This window comes from Hypanus sabinus, chromosome 29 (assembly GCF_030144855.1).
Source record: "Hypanus sabinus isolate sHypSab1 chromosome 29, sHypSab1.hap1, whole genome shotgun sequence".
Taxonomy (NCBI): Eukaryota; Metazoa; Chordata; class Chondrichthyes; order Myliobatiformes; family Dasyatidae; genus Hypanus; species Hypanus sabinus.
In genome coordinates, this window is record NC_082734.1 from 3,406,974 (window position 1) to 3,427,031 (window position 20,058).

Below are 20,058 nucleotides of genomic sequence, written 5' to 3' on the forward strand. Positions count from 1 at the left end.
GCCATCAAACTGGCGGACAAAAGGGGTGCTGAGATCACTCTCTTTGTGAGCCCATTGTCTACTCATCCCTCCCTACTAATATCCCTCCTGGCACTTATCCCTGCAGGCGACCCCTCCACCCACACCTCCATTCAGGACCCCAAACAGTCCATCTGGGTAAGGGAACATTTTACCTGCAAATTTGTTGGGATCATCTAAAGTGTCTGGTTCTCTTGATGCAACCTCATCTACACTAGTGAGAACCATCATAAATTGGGAGACTGCTTCCTCAAGCACCCCACTCTTATCTGCAAACTGTGGATTTCCCCGTTGGCCAACCATTTTGATTCCTATCCCCATTCCCATTCTGATATGTTAGTTCTCATCTGCTATGATGAGGACACTCACAGGTTGGAGGAACACCACCTTATATTTCACCTGGGTTGCCTCCAACCTGAAGGCATGAACATTGATTTCTCCTTCTGGTATTTTTTTTCTCCCCCTTTACCTTCCCTCTTCTTCTGTTCCTCAATCTGGCCTTTTACCCCTTCTCTTCACCTGCCTATCACCTTCCCTGGTGCCTCTTCTTCCCTTTCTTCCATGCTCCACTCTCCTCTCCTATCAGATCGCTTCTTCTCCAGACCTTTGTTTTTTTCCCATCTATCACCTCGCAGTTTCTTACTTAATACTTCCTCCCTCACCTACCTGGCTTCATCAATTACCTTCTAGCTTGTCCCCTTCCCACCTCACCTTCCTATTGTGGCATCCTCCCTCGTCCTTTCCAGTCCCGAGGACAGGTCTCGGCCTGAAACGTTGACTGTTTATTCATCTCCACAGATGCTGCTCGATCTGCTGAGTTTCTCCAGCATTTTGTGTGTGATGTGTGGCAGGAGTGCAAACAGTTCTGTAAATAGACACATGGACCTCGATCCTATTTATGAACAGATGTGGGTAAAATTCCAGACCACAGCACACATAAATTCACCACTCAACTAATCAGCGACAGCATCCCCACGTGACAATTGAGTTCCCGAAAATTGGCAAGTATGTAAAGGCCAAGCCTTCAGAGCAAAAACAGTGAGGTAGTGTTCATGAGTTCATTGCCCGTTCAGAAATCTGACGATAGAGGGGAAGCAGCTTTCCTCCAACATCGAGTGTTTGTCTTCTGGCTCTTATACCGCTCCCCTGGTGGTGGCAATGAGAACAGAGCAGTGTGTGTGTGTGAGTGTGAGTGTGTGTGTGTGTCTGTGTGTATATGTGAGTGTGTGTGTGTGTATATGTGAGTGTGTCTGTGTGTATGTGAGTGTGTGTGTGTGAGTGTGTGTCTGTGTATATGTGAGTGTGTGTCTATGTCTGTGTGTATGTGAGTGTGTGTCTATGTGTGTCTGTGTGTGTGTGTGTCTGTGTCTGTGTGTCTGTGTATATGTGAGTGTGTGTGTCTGTGTGTATATGTGAGTGTGTGTGTATGTGAGTGTGTGTGTATGTGAGTGTGTGTCTGTGTGTATATGTGAGTGTGTGTCTGTGTGTGTCTATGTGTGTGAGTGTGTGTGTGTGTATGTGTGTGTGTCTGTGTGTGTGTATATGTGAGTGTGTTATGTGTGTCTGTGTGTTATGTGTGTCTGTGAGAGAGTGTGTGTCTCTGTGTGTGTATATGTGAGTGTGTGTCTGTGTGTGTGTATATGTGAGTGTGTGTGTGTCCTTAACTCCCGGTGGAGTCGTCGGGGCGCCATCATGACAAGCTTTTTGCACTGATCTTTCTGGTGATTGCTCATCGTACTGCGTGTCTCGGGCATCTGAAACCAAGCAGAGCCCAACCCTCTCCAGGTTTTTTTTTAGGAGGTTGAGTTGCTGGCTCAACACTCAACACAGGACTACAAGGGAGCCGGCTGGATTCGAACTCGGGATCTCTCGCCCCAAAGTACAGCTGATGCCACCAGCGTCCTGGGTGATGGGACCCCTTACTTTTCAGACATCGTCTTTTGAAGATGTCCTCGATGACGGAGATCCTAGCACCTATGATGGAGCTGATAGTGTTTGCAACCGTCTGCAGCTGTCCCCGATCATCTTCAGTGCCCCGTCCCATACGAGACGGTGATGCAGCCTGCTGTCCAGGGTACATCTGTAGAAATTTGCGTGAATCTTTGCTGACAGACCAGACCAAATCAAGACGTACAAAAAAGCTGGATGAACTCAGCAGGTCGGGCAGCATCCGTTTCTCCACAAACTCTGTAGAGGGAATCCGCGGACAGCCAATGGAATCCATTGAGGGGAGACAGTTTACATTGAGTGCCGACAGAATCCACAGAGAGTAGAGAAAATCCACGAAATGTAGATGGAATGCACGGAGAGTAGAGAGAATTCACAGTGCGGACAGAATCCAGAACCTACGGAGTGAACAGCAGGGAGTGGAGATGGAGGGACCGTGTCTGCTGCGAGTTGAATCCAGAACCTACGGAGTGGAGATGGAGTGAACAGCAGGGAGTGGAGATGGAGGGACCGCGTCTACGGAGTGAATAGCAGGGAGTGGAGATGGAGGGACCGCGTCTACGGAGTGAACAGCAGGGAGTGGAGATGGAGGGACCGCGTCTACGGAGTGAACAGCAGGGAGTGGAGATGGAGGGACCGCGTCTACGGAGTGAACAGCAGGGAGTGGAGATGGAGGGACCGCGTCTACGGAGTGAACAGCAGGGAGTGGAGATGGAGGGACCGCGTCTACGGAGTGAACAGCAGGGAGTGGAGATGGAGGGACCGCGTCTACGGAGTGAACAGCAGGGAGTGGAGATGGAGGGACCGCGTCTACGGAGTGAACAGCAGGGAGTGGAGATGGAGGGACCGCGTCTACGGAGTGAACAGCAGGGAGTGGAGATGGAGGGACCGCGTCTACGGAGTGAACAGCAGGGAGTGGAGATGGAGGGACCGTGTCTGCTGCGAGTTGAATCCAGAACCTACAGAGTGGAGATGGAGTGAACAGCAGGGAGTGGAGATGGAGGGACCGCGTCTACGGAGTGAATAGCAGGGAGTGGAGATGGAGGGACCGCGTCTACGGAGTGAACAGCAGGGAGTGGAGATGGAGGGACCGCGTCTACGGAGTGAACAGCAGGGAGTGGAGATGGAGGGACCGTGTCTACGGAGTGAACAGCAGGGAGTGGAGATGGAGGGACCGTGTCTGCTGCGAGTTGAATCCAGAACCTACGGAGTGGAGATGGAGTGAACAGCAGGGAGTGGAGATGGAGGGACCGCGTCTACGGAGTGAACAGCAGGGAGTGGAGATGGAGGGACCGCGTCTACGGAGTGAACAGCAGGGAGTGGAGATGGAGGGACCGCGTCTACGGAGTGAACAGCAGGGAGTGGAGATGGAGGGACCGCGTCTACGGAGTGAACAGCAGGGAGTGGAGATGGAGGGACCGCGTCTACGGAGTGAACAGCAGGGAGTGGAGATGGAGGGACCGCGTCTACGGAGTGAACAGCAGGGAGTGGAGATGGAGGGACCGCGTCTACGGAGTGAACAGCAGGGAGTGGAGATGGAGGGACCGTGTCTGCTGCGAGTTGAATCCAGAACCTACGGAGTGGAGATGGAGTGAACAGCAGGGAGTGGAGATGGAGGGACCGCGTCTACGGAGTGAACAGCAGGGAGTGGAGATGGAGGGACCGCGTCTACGGAGTGAACAGCAGGGAGTGGAGATGGAGGGACCGCGTCTACGGAGTGAACAGCAGGGAGTGGAGATGGAGGGACCGCGTCTACGGAGTGAATAGCAGGGAGTGGAGATGGAGGGACCGCGTCTACGGAGTGAACAGCAGGGAGTGGAGATGGAGGGACCGCGTCTACGGAGTGAACAGCAGGGAGTGGAGATGGAGGGACCGCGTCTACGGAGTGAACAGCAGGGAGTGGAGATGGAGGGACCGCGTCTACGGAGTGAACAGCAGGGAGTGGAGATGGAGGGACCGCGTCTACGGAGTGAACAGCAGGGAGTGGAGATGGAGGGACCGCGTCTACGGAGTGAACAGCAGGGAGTGGAGATGGAGGGACCGCGTCTACGGAGTGAACAGCAGGGAGTGGAGATGGAGGGACCGCGTCTACGGAGTGAACAGCAGGGAGTGGAGATGGAGGGACCGCGTCTACGGAGTGAACAGCAGGGAGTGGAGATGGAGGGACCGCGTCTACGGAGTGAACAGCAGGGAGTGGAGATGGAGGGACCGCGTCTACGGAGTGAACAGCAGGGAGTGGAGATGGAGGGACCGCGTCTACGGAGTGAACAGCAGGGAGTGGAGATGGAGGGACCGCGTCTACGGAGTGAACAGCAGGGAGTGGAGATGGAGGGACCGCGTCTACGGAGTGAACAGCAGGGAGTGGAGATGGAGGGACCGCGTCTACGGAGTGAACAGCAGGGAGTGGAGATGGAGGGACCGCGTCTACGGAGTGAACAGCAGGGAGTGGAGATGGAGGGACCGCGTCTACGGAGTGAACAGCAGGGAGTGGAGATGGAGGGACCGCGTCTACGGAGTGAACAGCAGGGAGTGGAGATGGAGGGACCGTGTCTACGGAGTGAACAGCAGGGAGTGGAGATGGAGGGACCGTGTCTACGGAGTGAACAGCAGGGAGTGGAGATGGAGGGACCGCGTCTGCTGCGAGTTGTGGGCAACACCGCCACCCAGTGGTGATACCCCGCGATTACATTGAATTTAGAGGCGTCATTGTGCGGAGATTACAGAGAAATCGGGGAGGATTACAGATAATCTTCTCAACACAGATCAGTGTAAAGTGATGCTTTTTGGAAAATCAAACCTGTATTGGACTGGTAAGGGACTAGAGAGTGTAATGGAACAGAGGAAACTCGGAATACATGTGTGAAAGTAGTGGTGTAGTGGACTTCGAAGCGAATGGAAACAGAAAACCTACAGCATAATACAGGCTCCTTAATTCCAAGCACCTTAAAACGGTGCCCTCTCGTGATAGCCATTGCAGCCCTGGGGAAAAGCCTCTGACTATCCACAGGAACAATGCCTTTCATCACCACTGGTCACTGCCACTGCCACTGGTCACCCAATTATAGGAAAGATGTCAACAAAATAGAGAGAGTACGTTTACCAGAATGTTACCTGGGTTTCAGCACCGAAGTTACAGGGAAAGGTTGAACAAGTTAGGTCTTTATTCTTTGGAGCGTAGAAGGTTGAGGGGGGACTTGATAGAGGTATTTAAAATTATGAGGGGATAGATAGAGTTGATGTGGATAGGCTTTTTTTCCATTGGGAATAGGGGAGATTCAAACAAGAGGACATGAGTTGAGAGTTAAGGGGCAAAAGTTTAGGGGTAACACGAGGGGGAACTTCTTTACTCAGAGAGTGGTAGCTGTGTGGAACGAGCTTCCGGTAGAAGTGGTAGAGGCAGGTTCGATTTTGTCATTAAAAAAAAATTGGATCGGTATAGGGACAGGAAAGGAATGGAGAGTTATGGGCTGAGTGCAGGTCGGTGGGACTAAGTGAGAGTAAGTGGTCGGCACGGACTAGAAGGGCCGAAATGGCCTGTTTCCGTGCTGTAATTGTTATATAGTTATATCTTATACACCTCCATCAGTCACCTCTCATCCTCCGTCGCTCAAGGAGAAAAGGCCAAGTTCACTCAACCTATTCTCATAAGGCATGCTCCCCATTCAGGCAACATCCTTGTAAATCTCCTCTGCATCCTTTCTATGGTTTCCACATCCTTCCTATAGTGAGGCGACCAGAATTGAGCACAGTACTGCAAGTGGGGTCTGATCAGGGTCCTATATAGCTGTAAAATTACCTCTCGGGTCTTAAGCTCAATCCCACGGTTAATGAAGGCCAATGCACCGTATGCCTTCTTAACCACAGAGTAAACTTGCGCAGTTGCTTTGAGTATCCTATCGACTCGGACCCCAAGATCCCTCTGATTCTCCACACTGCCAAGAGCCTTACCATTAATACTACATTCTGCCATCCTATTTGACCTTCCAAAATGATCCATCTTACACTCATCTGGGTTGAACTCTCAATCTGGATTGCCACTTCTCAGCCCAGTTTTGCATCCTATCAATGTTCTGTTGTAACCCCTGACAGCTCTCCACACTATCCACAACACCCCCAACCTTTGTGTCATCAGCAAACTTACTAACCCATCCCTCCACTTCCTCATCATGGTCATTTATAAAAATCACGAAGAGGGGTCCTAGAACAGATCCCTGAGGCACACCACTGGTCACTGACCTCCATGCAGATTATGATCCATCTATAGCCTTCTGTGGGCAAGCCATTTCTGGATCCGCAAAGCAAGGTTCCTTTGGATGCCATGCCTCCTTACTTTCTCAATAAGCCTTGCATGGGGTACCTTATCAAATGCCTTTTTGAAATCCATAAACACTACATCTACTGTTCTACTTTCATCAATGTGTTTAGTCACATCCTCAAAAAATTCAATCAGGTTTGTAATGCATGACCTGCCTTTGACAAAGCCATGCTGACTATTCCTAATCATATTATGCCTCTCCAAATGTTTATAAATCCTGCCTCTCAGGATCTTCTCCATCAACTTACCAACCACTGAAGTAAGACTCACTGGTTTGTAATTTCCTGGGCTATCTCTACTCCCTTTCTTGAATAAGGGAACAACATCTGCAACCCTCCAATCCTCCAGAACCTCTCCTGTCCCCATTGATGATGCAAAGATCATTGCCAGAAGCTCAGCAATCACCTCCCTTGCTTCCCACAGTAGCCTGGGGGTACATCTCATCCGGTTCTGGTGACTTATCCAACTTGATGCTTTCCAAAAACTCCAGCACAAGCTCTTTCTCAATGTCTATATGCTCAAGCTTTTCAGTCCACTGTACAATCCTTACAATCCCCAAGGTCCTTCTCTGCAGTGAATACCAAAGCAAAGTATTCATCAAGTATCTCTCTTATTTCCTCCGGTTCCATACACACTTTCCCACTGTCACACTTGATTGGTCCTATTCTCTCACATCTTATCCTCTTGCTCTTCACATACTTCACATTTTCCTTAATCCTGTCCACCAAGGCCTTCTCATGGTCCCTTCTGGCTCTCTTCTTTAGCTCCTTCCCGCTAGCCTTATGATCTTCTCAATCTCTAACATTACCTAGTTCTCTGAATCTTTCATAAGCTTTTCTCTTCTTTTTGACTAGATTTTCTACAGCCTTTGTACACTATGACTCCTGTACACTACCATCCTTTTTCCTGTCTCATTGGAATGTACCTATGCAGAACTCCACACAAATATCCCCTGAATATTTGCCACATTTCTGCCGTACATTTCCATGAGAACATCTGTTCCCACTTTATGCTTCCAAGTTCTTGCCTGATAGCTTCACATTTCCCCTTACTCCAATTAAACACTTTCCTAACTTGTCTGTTCCTATCCCTCTCCAATGCTATGATAAAGGAGATAGTATTGTGATCACTATCTCCAAAATGCTCTCCCATTGAGAGACTTGACAACTGACCAGGTTCATTTCCCGATACCAGATCAAGTACAGCCTCCCCTCTTGTAGGCTTATCTACATATTGAGTCAGGAAACCTTCCTGAACACACCCAACAAGCTCCATCCCATCTAAACTCCTTGCTCTAGGGAAAAGTCAAACAATATTCAGGAAATTAAAATCTCCCACCATGACAACTCTATTATTATTGCACCTTTCCAGAATCTGTCTCCCTCTCTGCTCCTTGATATCCCTGTTACTATTGGGTAGTCTATAAAAAATACCCAGTAGAGTTATTGACCCTCTCCTGTTCCTAACTTCCACCCACAGAGACTCTGTAGACAATCCCTCCATGATGTCCACCTTTTCTTCAGCTGTGACACTATCACTGATCTGCAGGGCCACGTTCCCACCTGTTTTGCCTCCCTCCCTGACCTTTGTGAAACATCTAAAGCCTGGTACTCTAAGTAGCCATTCCTGCCCCCGAGTCATCCAAATCTCTGTAATGGCCACAACATCATAGCTCCAAGAACTGATCCACGCTCTGAGCTCATCCGCTTTGTTCATGATCTCCTTTCATTGAAATAGATACATCTCAAACCACCAGACTGAGTGTATTCCATCTCTATCACCTGCCTATCCTCCCTCTTGCACAGTCTACAAGCTTTCTCAAATTGTGAGCCAACCGCTCCTTCCTCCGTCTCTTCAGTTTTGTTCTCACCCCCCAGCCATTCTAGTTTAAACTGCCCCCAACAGCCTTTGCAATCCTCCCCGCCAGGATATTGGTCCCCCTGGGATTCAAGTGCCAACTGTCCTTTTTGTAAAGGTCCCACCTTTCAGGACCTTCTCCCTTTTCCTTCCTATGTCATTGGTACCAATATGTACCACGACCTCTGGCTGTTCACCTTCCCACTTCAAGATATCGTGGATGCGATCAGGAACATCCTGGACCCTGGCACCTGGGAGGCAAACTACCATCCGTGTTTCTTTGCTGCTCCCACAGAATCGCCTGTCCGACCCCCTAACTATAGAGTCACTGTTGCCTTCTTCCTAAACCCTACTGAGCTCAGGGCCAGACTCTGAGGGTGAGGCCACTGCTGCTTCCCCCAGGTAGGCTGCCCCCCCAGAGTACTCAAACAGGAGTACTTATTGTTAAAGGGGACAGCCACAGGGGTACTCTCTAGTACCTGACTCTTGCCCTTCCCCCTCCTGACTGTGACCCACTTGTCTGCCTCCCTCAGACCCCGGTGTGACCACCTGCCTACAGCTCCTCTCTATCACCTCCTCACTTTCCCTGAGCAGACGAAGGTCATCGAGCCGCATCCTCAGTTCCCTAAGGAGCACCTGGATGTGACACCCAGTACACAACAGCGGCCTCACAGACATACTTCCTACTCCAAGTAACTTACCCCGCCTCGACCCGTTCGCACCGAAGCCCCGTTGAGGCGATCGCCCTCCGACTCTGACTCCCGGCACTCCGGCCGGCAGCCGCTCTGTCAATCTTCCCGCCAGTCCAACCGCCGGCACCCGCGCGCCTGCGCGGACGGGCGCTCGAGCCGGCTTTCCGTCCGAGCTCGAGCCGGCTTGTCGTCGTTAAAAAGCAGAGAGTCAAATGCTATGGCGGCGGAGATAACGTGGTTCAACTATTACCCGGGACTAGAGAACACAAGTTATACAGAGAGGTTAGCCAGGCCAGATCTTTAATCCTTGGAGCGCAGGATAATGAGGGCCACCTTATAAAAAACGTTTGAAATCACAAGTGGCGCAGATAAGGTGGAGAGTATCAATATTTTCACCAGCGTAGAGGAGACCAGATTGATTTAGTGTGAGAGAGGACAAGTTTAGAAGGGGAAACTTTCTCATACAGAGGGGATGAGTAAATGGAAGGAGCTGTCAGAGGAAGTGGTTGAGGCAAGTCCAATGCTATCATTTATAAAATACGTAGGTAGGTTCATGGAGGGGAGGGGCTCAGAAGGATATGGGGCAACACTGGAAATTGGGACCAACTGGGTGAGCGGCCAGAATGGGCTCAATGGGCCGAAGGGCCAGTATCTGTTCTTATAAGTGGCTGTCTCTGTAACTCTGTTGTTACTAAGAATGTGGGTGTAGCTGTTGGTGGCCTCTGCATTCAAGTGATCTCTCTTTCACACACATTCTTTCTCGCTCTCCCACTCTTGCTCTCTCTCATTCTCTCTCTGTCGCTCTCTCTTGCCCCCTCTCCCTCTCACACTCTCTCTCTCTCTCCCATTCTCAAGTCATAGAAACCCTAAGTGCTGCTGCAGACTGTAACATCACTGTGGTAGGAGTGATATCTCTCTTCCCCCCCCATTAGAGAGGGAGAAGGTGATGGAGAGTGCATGAGGGAGAGAGAGAGACTGTGAGATGTCGAACTGTTGGGATGAACAGTGGTTTATGATAGACTCTACATCGCTTTGGGGGGCTTTGCTATTGTTTGCATGTTGGGTGGAGGGGGGACTGATGCTTTCTCCTGGAATAAGTGGAGAGGGGAGGTTTGATGCTTTGCTGCTGCTTGTGCGTGGGAGGGGGGACTTCGGAGTACTAACGTTTTTCTGTTTTGTGGATGTCTGTGAAGAGTAAGAATTTCAGATCCTATACTGTGTACATTGTCAGACATTAAAATGAACCATTGAATACTTCCCCTCAAATGATTAAAAATGCAAATTCCACAATGACCAAGTTGAGATTGAAACAGGGATTGTCATAAAGTTACCCAGTACTCTATAACAAAGCTCAAAGGTTTCTGTCATTCTGCCCATAGTCCTCTTTATCCTGTTTGCTTTCTGTTCCTAGCCAGAGGAAGTTGGAGACCATGTAGAGTCTCCTCCTGTCGAGTCATCTTCATCGACTTACCCAGATTGACCTCTCTGGACAGCATCACCCGGCAGATTCACCTCCCTGGAGGGCATCACCCGGCAGATTCACCTCCCTGGACAGCATCACCCGGCAGATTCACCTCCCTGACAGCATCACCCGGCAGATTCACCTCCCTGACAGCATCACCCGGCAGATTCACCTCCCTGACAGCATCACCCGACAGATAAACCTTCCTGGACAGCATCACCCGGCAGATTCACCTCCCTGGACAGCTTCACCCGACAGATTCACCTACCTGGACAGCATCACCCGGCAGATTCACCTCCCTGGACAGCATCACCCGGCAGATTCACCTCCCTGGACAGCATCATCCGGCAGATTCACCTCCCTGGACAGCATCATCCGGCAGATTCACCTCCCTGGACAGCATCACCTGACAGATTCACCTCCCTGGACAGCATCACCCGACAGATTCACCTCCCTGGACAGCATCACCCGGCAGATTCACCTCCCTGACAGCATCACCCGGCAGATTCACCTCCCTGGAGAGCATCACCCGACAGATTCACCTCCCTGGACAGCATCACCCGGCAGATACACCTCCCTGGACAGCATCACCCGGCAGATTCACCTCCCTGGACAGCATCACCCGGCAGATTCACCTCCCTGAACAGGATCATCCGGCAGGATAGTGGGACGAAGGACGGCATCCAGTGCAAACTCAGCAAAGCTGGAAACATCTTCAGATCGATGAACAACATGTGGGGATCGACCGAGTGTAGCGTCCACACCAATGTGAAGCCGCACCAGAGCTGTGTTCTGTCCAAACACTTGTACGGGTCAGAACGCTGGCACGTAACAGAGAACTGTTGTCATTCCACACCAAGAGCCTCTGGAAGATCCTCTGTACTTTCTGGCCAAAAGAGATCTCCAACCACTCCTGACTCCTTCAGTGTCACCAAGAGGACACGGCCACAATTATCAGGAGGAAACGTTGGAGACGGATTGGGGACGTGATGAGAGGTGAGGCCAACCCCATCTTCAAGACAACACTTCACTGGACTCCTGAAGGAAGGTGGAAATGTGGGAGACCAAAGACAACCTGGTGCAGTAGACAGGAATGTGGACCCTGAACCACACCCGGGGCACAATAGAGGAGATGGCCAAGGGCAGACAGAGATAGAGGACCTTCATTGATGCCCCAAGCACCAGCTGCATAGTGGACGGTAAGTAAGTTTCAGCCCTGGGTTGGTAGATTTAGTGACGTATCCTTTATCCTTGAGGAACTAGATTTGGAATTGGTTTATTATTGTCATGTGTACCAGGTTACAGTGAAAAACTTGTCTTGCTTACAGAGATCACATCATTATTCAGTGCACTGTGGTAGATCAGTAACAATGCAGAATAAAGCGTAACAGCTACAGAGAATGTAAAAGATGTATGGAGGAGGATGAACAACTGATTTCCAGAAAATGGGGAAAATAAGTGGCCGGTTGCCAATTGTAGCAGCTTATCATCCAGCGATGAAAGCAGAAGACAGGATTTAAATAAATGGAAGAAAGAAGAGTTGAAGGTTTTGTTGAGTTTTGAACGAGGACCTGTTTCTGATATCAATCTGATTAGACTAGCTAAGGATTTGGAAAAAAAGCATTAGGAGATATCGTGGGCTCAAAACCTTTAAGAGATGGGGCATTCCTTGTATTTGTAAAGATAGTAAGCAATATGAGAAAGCTTATAGCTGTGGGGGGGGGGGGAAGGAAAATGACACCAAGAAATTATATTGAATGATAGTGGCTCTATAAGGTCCATTTATTATCAAGGTATACAACTTGAAATTCTTCTTCTCTGTTTAGCAATAAAACAAAGAAAGGAAGGAAAGGCAGCGTGATCATCAACCCCCAAATTCCTCCTCCCTGTGCAAAGAAACGAAAAATGGAACAGACACATCAACTCCGAAATCCCCCCCCCCACACAAAAAATGAACAAAATGCAACAGGCACATTGACCTTGAAATCCACCCCCCTGCACAAAAAAACAGAACAGGCATATCAACCCTTAAACTCCCCCTCTCCTCACAAAAAACAAACTCCCCCTCCCCACACAAAAACACCAAAAATGGAACAGGTATATCAACCCCCAAATCCCCCCTCTCCACACAAAAACAGAACAGGTACGTCAACCCTCAAATCTCTCCCCGCACAAAAAAACCCAACAGAAGTGGAACATGCGTATCAACCCCCAAATTCCTCCTCTTTGGGGAGTGCCTCTAGACCAGGGGTTCCCAACATTTTTAATGCCATGAACCAATACCTTTAAGCAAGGTGTCCATGGACCCCAGGTTGGGATCTCCTGATCAAGATTATTCATGGACCGAGTTAAAAATAATTTAGCTTGAAGGGTTGTTTTGAAGGGTTTCACGCTGGAATGAGAACAGGTATCTTATCGGAGCTGATTAAATGTTGATGGACAGGTTTAATTTAGGTTATATGAATCATATGGTTTGACTCTGCGTGCTGTCATTCGGAGAGGATTTTAATGCTAGAGGCCTAACCATGTAACAGCTGTGTGTTAGGGTAAAATGCAGTGTGGTAGCTGTGGTGGAGAGCATGATTACTGTATGGAAATTGTGGAGAAGGTGTAGGCTAAATTGAAGCAACTGTGGAGGGGAATATAGCTCTGCTTATGCAGGGTGTCCTGTATATCAGAAAGCTGTTGAAATGCAGCGTGTTTGGGTGGAAATGGAAATATCATATGCAGAGGCTCTGCAGAAAGTGTAGAAGACTGTGATAATATCCCAAATACAGATGGATTAAAGATGGTGTGTAAAGTTCATGATTGTATATTAAAGGATTCTTTGGTTGTTCATAAACTAAAGTTTGTTATTTGTTTGGCAGATGTGGTAAGTTGTACAGCACAAACTAAAAGTAGGACAGAAAAAATAAAATTATATTAAAAGAAAAAGATTGGTCAAGACAAATGTAGGTAGAATGTAGAATTGATCATAGGGAACAAAGACATGGCAGATCAATTGAATAACTACTTTGGTTCTGTCTTCACTCAGGAGGACATAAATAATCTTCTGGAAATAGTAGGGGACTGAGGGTCTAGTGAGATGGAGGAACTGAGGGAAATACATGTTAGTAGGGAAGTGGTATTAGGTAAATTGAAGGGCTTAAAGGCAGATAAATCCCCAGGGCCAGATGGTCTGCATCCCAGAGTGCTTAAGGAAGTAGCCCAAGAAATAGTAGATGCATTAGTGATAATTTTTCAAAACTCCGTAGATTCTGGATTAGTTCCTGAGGATTGGAGGGTGGCTAATGTAACCCCACATTTTAAAAAAGGAGGGAGAGAGAAACTGGGGAATTATAGACCGGTTAGTCAGACATTGGTGGTGGGGAAAATGCGAGAGTCGGTTATCAAAGATGTGATAACAGCACATTTGGAAAGAGGTGAAATCATCGGACAAAGTCAGCATGGATTTGCGAAAGGGAAATCATGTCTGACGAATCTTACAGAATTTTTTGAAGATGTAACTAGTAGAGTGGATAGGGGAGAGCCAGTGGATGTGGTATATTTAGATTTTCAAAAGGCTTTTGACAAGGTCCCACACAGGAGATTAGTGTGCAAACTTAAAGCACACAGTTTCGGGGGTATGGTATTGATGTGGATAGAGAATTGGTTGGCAGACAGGGATCAAAGAGTGGGAATAAATGGGACCTTTTCAGAATGGCAGGCAGTAACTAGTGGGGTACCGCAAGGCTCAGTGCTGGGACCCCAGTTGTTTACAATATATATTAATGATTTAGATGAGGGAATTAAATGCAGCATCTCTAAGTTTGCGGATGACATGAAGCTGGGTGGTGGTGTTAGCTGTAAGGAGAATACAGGGTGACTTGGATAGGTTAGGTGAGTGGGCAAATTCATGGCAGATGCAAGTTAATGTGGATAAATGTGAGGTTATCCACTTTGGTTGCAAGAACAGGGAAACAGATTATTATCTGAATGGTGGCTGATTAGGAAAAGGGGAGATGCAACGAGACCTGGGTGTCATTGTACACTGGTCATTGAAGGTGGGCATGCAGGTACAGCAGGCGGTGAAAAAGGCAAATGGTATGTTGGCATTCATAGCAAAAGGATTTGAGTACAGGAGCAGGGAGGTTCTACTGCAGTTGTACAAGGCCTTGCTGAGACCGCACCTAGAGTATTGTGTGCAGTTTTGGTCCCCTAATCTGAGGAAAGACATTCTTGCCATAGAGGGAGTACAGAGAAGGTTCACCAGATTGATTCCTGGGATGGCAGGACTTTCATATGAAGAAAGACTGGATCGTCTAGGCTTATACTCACTGGAATTTAGAAGATTGAGGGGGGATCTTATTGAAATGTATAAAATTCTAAAGGGATTGGACAGGCTAGATGCAGGAAGATTGTTTCTGATGTTGGGGAAGTCCAGAATGAGGGGTCACAGTTTAAGGATAAAGGGGAAGCCTTTTAGGACCGAGAGGAGGAAAAACTTCTTCACACAGAAAGTGGTGAATCTGTGGAATTCTCTGCCACAGGGAACAGTTGAGGCCGGTTCATTGGCTATACTTAAGAGGAAGTTAGATATGGCCCTTGTGGCTAAAGGGATCAGGGGGTATGGAGAGAAAGCAGGTACAGGGTTTTGAGTTGGATGATCAACCATGATCATACTGAATGGTGGTGCAGGCTCGAAGGGCCGAATGGCCTACTCCTGCACCTATTTTCTATGTTTCTAAAAGCTGCAGGAAAACTTCTAGAGATAAAAGACAACTCTAGAAGTTATTAATGAAACCTTATAAGCAGGTGTAAATGAAGTTCAGACTTCAAAGGAGAGTTGCTAGTGTTTATTTTCTGATTTTATAATGGAATGCTGGACACTAATGGTCAAGAGTTTCAGAGATTATTTGAACATTTAGCAAATACATGTGATGTTATATGTGTACAGGAAACCTGGCTGAAATCTTGTCTATGTTTCGAATCTTGTCTGTGTTTCGAAAGAAACACACCGCCTGCTGTCTTGGTGTTCCAGTTTGGATTTATTAGTCTCTGTGACGCTTCAGTCGGTGAAATCAATGATGAACTCAGATGCCCATGGGACCGCTCCCTGACTTCTGATCTTCCAGCTCCGAGGGCACATGCCTTCCTGAAGATAGGGAAGCACTAGGCTGCACAGTCGGTCTGAAACTTCCTCGCTTGCGAACATTAGTAAAGTATAGATAATAAACTTTATAACCCTTGTGAAAGGTTAACACCTGATATATTGGGAAATTGAGGCCATATGCTGTGGCGATTTTAATGTTCAAAGTCCTCACCACACAGGCCATGCTCTCTTCTCACTGCTGCCATCAGGTAGAAGGTACAAGAGCCTCAGGACTCACACCACCAGGTTCAGGAACAGTTTCTACCTCTCAACCATCAGGCTCTTGAACAAAAGGGGATAGCTACACTCACTTGCCCATCCATTGAGATGTTCCCACAACCAACGATCTCACTTTAAGGACTCTTTACCTCATTATCTCATGTTCTCATTATTTATTGCTATTTATTTATATTTGCACTTGCACAGTTTGTTGTCTGCTGCATTTTAGTTGATCTGTTATTCATCCTGTTGTAGTTTCTGTTCTATAGAGTTGCTGAGTTTGCTCACATGAAAATGAATCTCAGGGTTGTATATGGTGACGTATATGTACTCTGGTAATAAAATTTACTTTGGACTTTGACTATGTGGGATTGTAGTGACCTAAATGTGAATGGACGATGGTGGACTTTCTGGAAGAAAAGTATTTGGTGTGCTTGAACGATGGTAGGAGTACAAGGGTAAATATAGCAACACTGTTTTTGCTACAAACCTTACCCTGGTATCAAGGATATAGCAAGTGTGTGTAACTGGGAAGTGTATAATGATATGTGACCCTTGGGTTCGGCCAGCGGCATCAGTCTAGGGAAGACAGTCTCTGACCCTTCCAAACATGAAATCTGAGGTGCAAAACCTCTTGTTTGTCGGAGAGGTTTTCCTGTTCCCCCGTGACAAATCAGTACCACAAAATAACAGACAGTACACCATATGCAATTAAACAATTTAGCTTTATAATTCTTAATTTGACTAAAAGGTTAGTAAAGAAAACCATAAAGAAAAGGGCCCATTTTAATGAAACAGTCTAATGTGCACAAGTTGGAGCTCATGGTTTCCCTTCCGCTGGTCCTCCATCGATTTCCCTGAGCTTCGTCGACTCCTAGCCCCACTCCTTTCTGGTGTCTACAACCTCTCCTTTCTGGCATTTTCTCTCTTCATCTTCCGCCGAACAAAAGACCTCGGTCTCAGGCACACAAAATGTAAAAAACACTCCCCTCATTGGATGGTGCACATTCCAAACCCCCATTATCTCTAGCCATAACCCTAACACTGCTGCTACAGGAAAAACCATTACAGTAGTAGTGAAACCCTTCCCAGGGTGTTACAGATACAACAGTGGGGAGTGATAATATCCTGGTTATCTGTACAATGGGAATAGATGCACATCAGAGGACAGGATCTCATATCCCCAGAGGGAATTGTAAAAAGGCAAATTGGATTGTACTTAATGAATTATGTGAACATAGATTTCCTTGTCATTTGGTTTTGGAGGAACTCGAGTATCAACTTGATAGCCAATGAACCCATCCCAGATCATTGGGAGATAATAAAAGGGGAGCTGTTCCCTGCTGGATGGATGATTGTAAAAGAAATGTGAATAAAGCTATTAGGAAAGTCTGCAAATACCTTCTCTCCAAAGCATCTCTACTTCTTTCCTCTAGTTCTTGAGCAGCCATGGTTTTCTCCTCAGTTAACATCAAGGAGACATATCTGTTAAAAATCCTACCTATCTCATGTGTGTCAGGAGTTGGTCTGGAATTCTCCCTGTGACTTTGTGAGTTCTGATTACCTCCCACATTGGGAAGACTCACTAGTCAGGGTTAGTAAGCTGTTAGTAAGCCATGTTGCCACAGAAGGGTAGCGGCGCGTGTGGGCTTCCCAGCAGGATCCTCGCCAATTTGACACAAACAACGCATTTCACTGTTTGTTTCGATGTTCTGATAACTGTGGGGGCTTTGTTGTCCAGTCTAACTGACCCCTGATCCTAGGGTGTGAGTATCTCAGTGAAAGTCTCATCTGAGAATTCCCCAGCTTCCTGAATGATCCCGAGTACACCCAGCTCCAGCTGGGATCTGTCAGGAGCTGCTGCTGGATCCATTTCACACAATGTGGCATTCCTTGACTTCCCACATCTTATAGGAGGGCATTCCACTGCCTAAGCTGATAACCACCAGACTGTTGTATTATTCTGTCATGAATTTGGACGTGTGTACTTTGCTCATCAGGATGGGGGGGTGGGTCTTTATTGAGAGGTGCTGAGGGTGACGGTTGGGTGGCAGAGCATTATGACAGGGCTCCTGGTGGCCTCTTGTTGCAATTTGACTTTCCATTCCCACACCCGACAGGCCTGCCCGTGGCCTCCTCTACTGCCATGACCAGGCTAATGCAGAATGTAGGAACAACACCTGGGCTGTCGGTGCTGTCCTCCAGTGTTCGATTGGTGGAGTGACAGGCTGGATTGCGTGCGCCTGCGTACTGCACCATCAATCTGCGGGCCATGCACCTCAGGGACTTGGGCTATATATTTTTTTGCATGACTAAGTTTTTTCTCGCTCGCTATTTTGATTCAAGTGCTTTTTACGTTTTGCACATTGGCCCATGTTTTGTTTGGCTAAATTCATGTATGGTGAAATGATAATTAAACTTAAATTTTAATTACATAAATTTCTCTAGTTTCTGGTGACCACTCCCCTCTGCCCCTCCCCATTTTAATTGTTCTCTCCCTATTCCAGTGGCCCTTCCATTATAGAACATAGAAGAGTACAGCACAGGAACAGGCCATTCAGCCCACAGTGTTGTGCCAAACCAGCTAAAAAGCAAATCAAAAACACCCAAACTCTAATCCTTCCTACCTACACAATGTCCATATCCTTCCTTTTTCCTCACAACCATGTGCCTATCCAAATATCTCTTAAAAGCCTGTAATGTATTTGCCTCTACCACCATACTAGCCAGCATATTCCAGGCATCCACCTCTCTCTGAGTAAAAAATTCCCCCTCACATCCCCTTTGAACCCATCACCTCTCACCTTCAACACATGCCCTGTGGTATTAGACATTTCAATCCTAGGAAAGCAATGCTTCTTGTCTACTCTATCTCTACCTCTCATAATCTTATAAACCTTTATCAGTTCTGCCCTCAACCCCTGCTGCTCCAAAGAATACAACCCAAGTTTGTCCAGCCTCTCATGATGGCACAGACAGCTTCCTGGTAAACCTATTCTGCACACTCTCCAAAGCCTCAACATCTTTCCTAGAGTGGGGTGACCAGAATTGTACACAATTCTCCAGATGTGGCCCAACCAGGGTCCCCTTCTTTTATTCTCTCTGAACTCATGAGCTACCCAACACCTCCTTCTGGTTCCCCCTTCTCTTTTTTTCCATTGTCCACACTCCTTTCCTATCAGATTTCCTTTTCTTTAGCTCTTTGCTTCTTTCACCTATTTCCCCTCTCCCCACCTTCTCAATATCATCTCCCCACCACCCACTCACCTTCCTCTTCACTTGATCTCACCCATCACACCTGGCAGCTTGTATTCCTTCCCCCTCCCCTACCATCTTCTTATTCTGCCTTCTAACCCTTGCCTTCCAGTTCCGATAAAGGGTAACCTCTTCCATAGATGCTGACTGATTTGCTGGTCTCCAGCATTTTGTGTGTGTTGTTTAAGATGAGGTGATGGGCGTGTAAATGTGAGGAACTTCTCCTCGAGAAGGTGAAGGGGGTGATCTCTAATCTGGAGGATTAGAGGGGGTGAGAGAGAGGAGTAGAGGGCAGGGAGGGGGGAGGAGAGGGAGACAGAGGGAGAAGGAAAGGGAGAGGAAGGGGGGAGAGAGAGAGAGGAAAATGTGAACTTGTAAAGGTGGAGATCTGAGGTAAAGTGCAGGAATGGTTGGTAGAAAGTAACTGTCTCCCATCAGAGAGGGATTCTCTTTATCATCTCAGATCGCTTTTAAAGAGTAAATCTCTCCCACTCACAGACCCCTGGTAAAGACGGTGTTTTTCCTGGACGGTCTCTGTGGTGCATCTTGTGATGCTGATCTCTGTCCCTGCCGATACCTGCTTCTCCAATCTCCCGTGTTCCTCCCATCAAACGATTTAGGTGAGGGCGTTGAAAACTATATCAGCAAGTTTGCTGACGATACTAAACTGGGTGGCAGTGTGACATGCGAAGAGGACGTTAGGAGAATACAAGGAGACTTGGATAGGCTGGGTGAGTGGGCAGATACTTGGCAGATGTCATTCAATGTGAATAAATGTGAAGTTATCCACTTTGGAAGCAGGAACAAGAGGGCAGAGTATTGTCTGAACGGTGTAGAGTTAGGTAAGGGAGAAACGCAAAGAGACCTAGGAGTCCTAGTTCACCAGTCAATGAAAGTGAATGAGCAAGTGCAACAGGCAGTGAAGAGGGCAAATGGAATGTTGGCCTTTGTTACAAGGGGAATTGAGTACAAGAGCAAGGATGTCCTTTTGCATTTGTACAGGGCCCTGGTGAGACCACACCTGGAATATTGTGTACAGTTTTGGTCTCCAGGTTTAAGGAAGGACATTCTGGCAATTGAGGAAGTGCAGCGTAGATTCACTAGGTTGATTCCTGGGATGGCAGGGCTGTCTTACGCAGAGAGATTGGAGAGATTGGGCTTG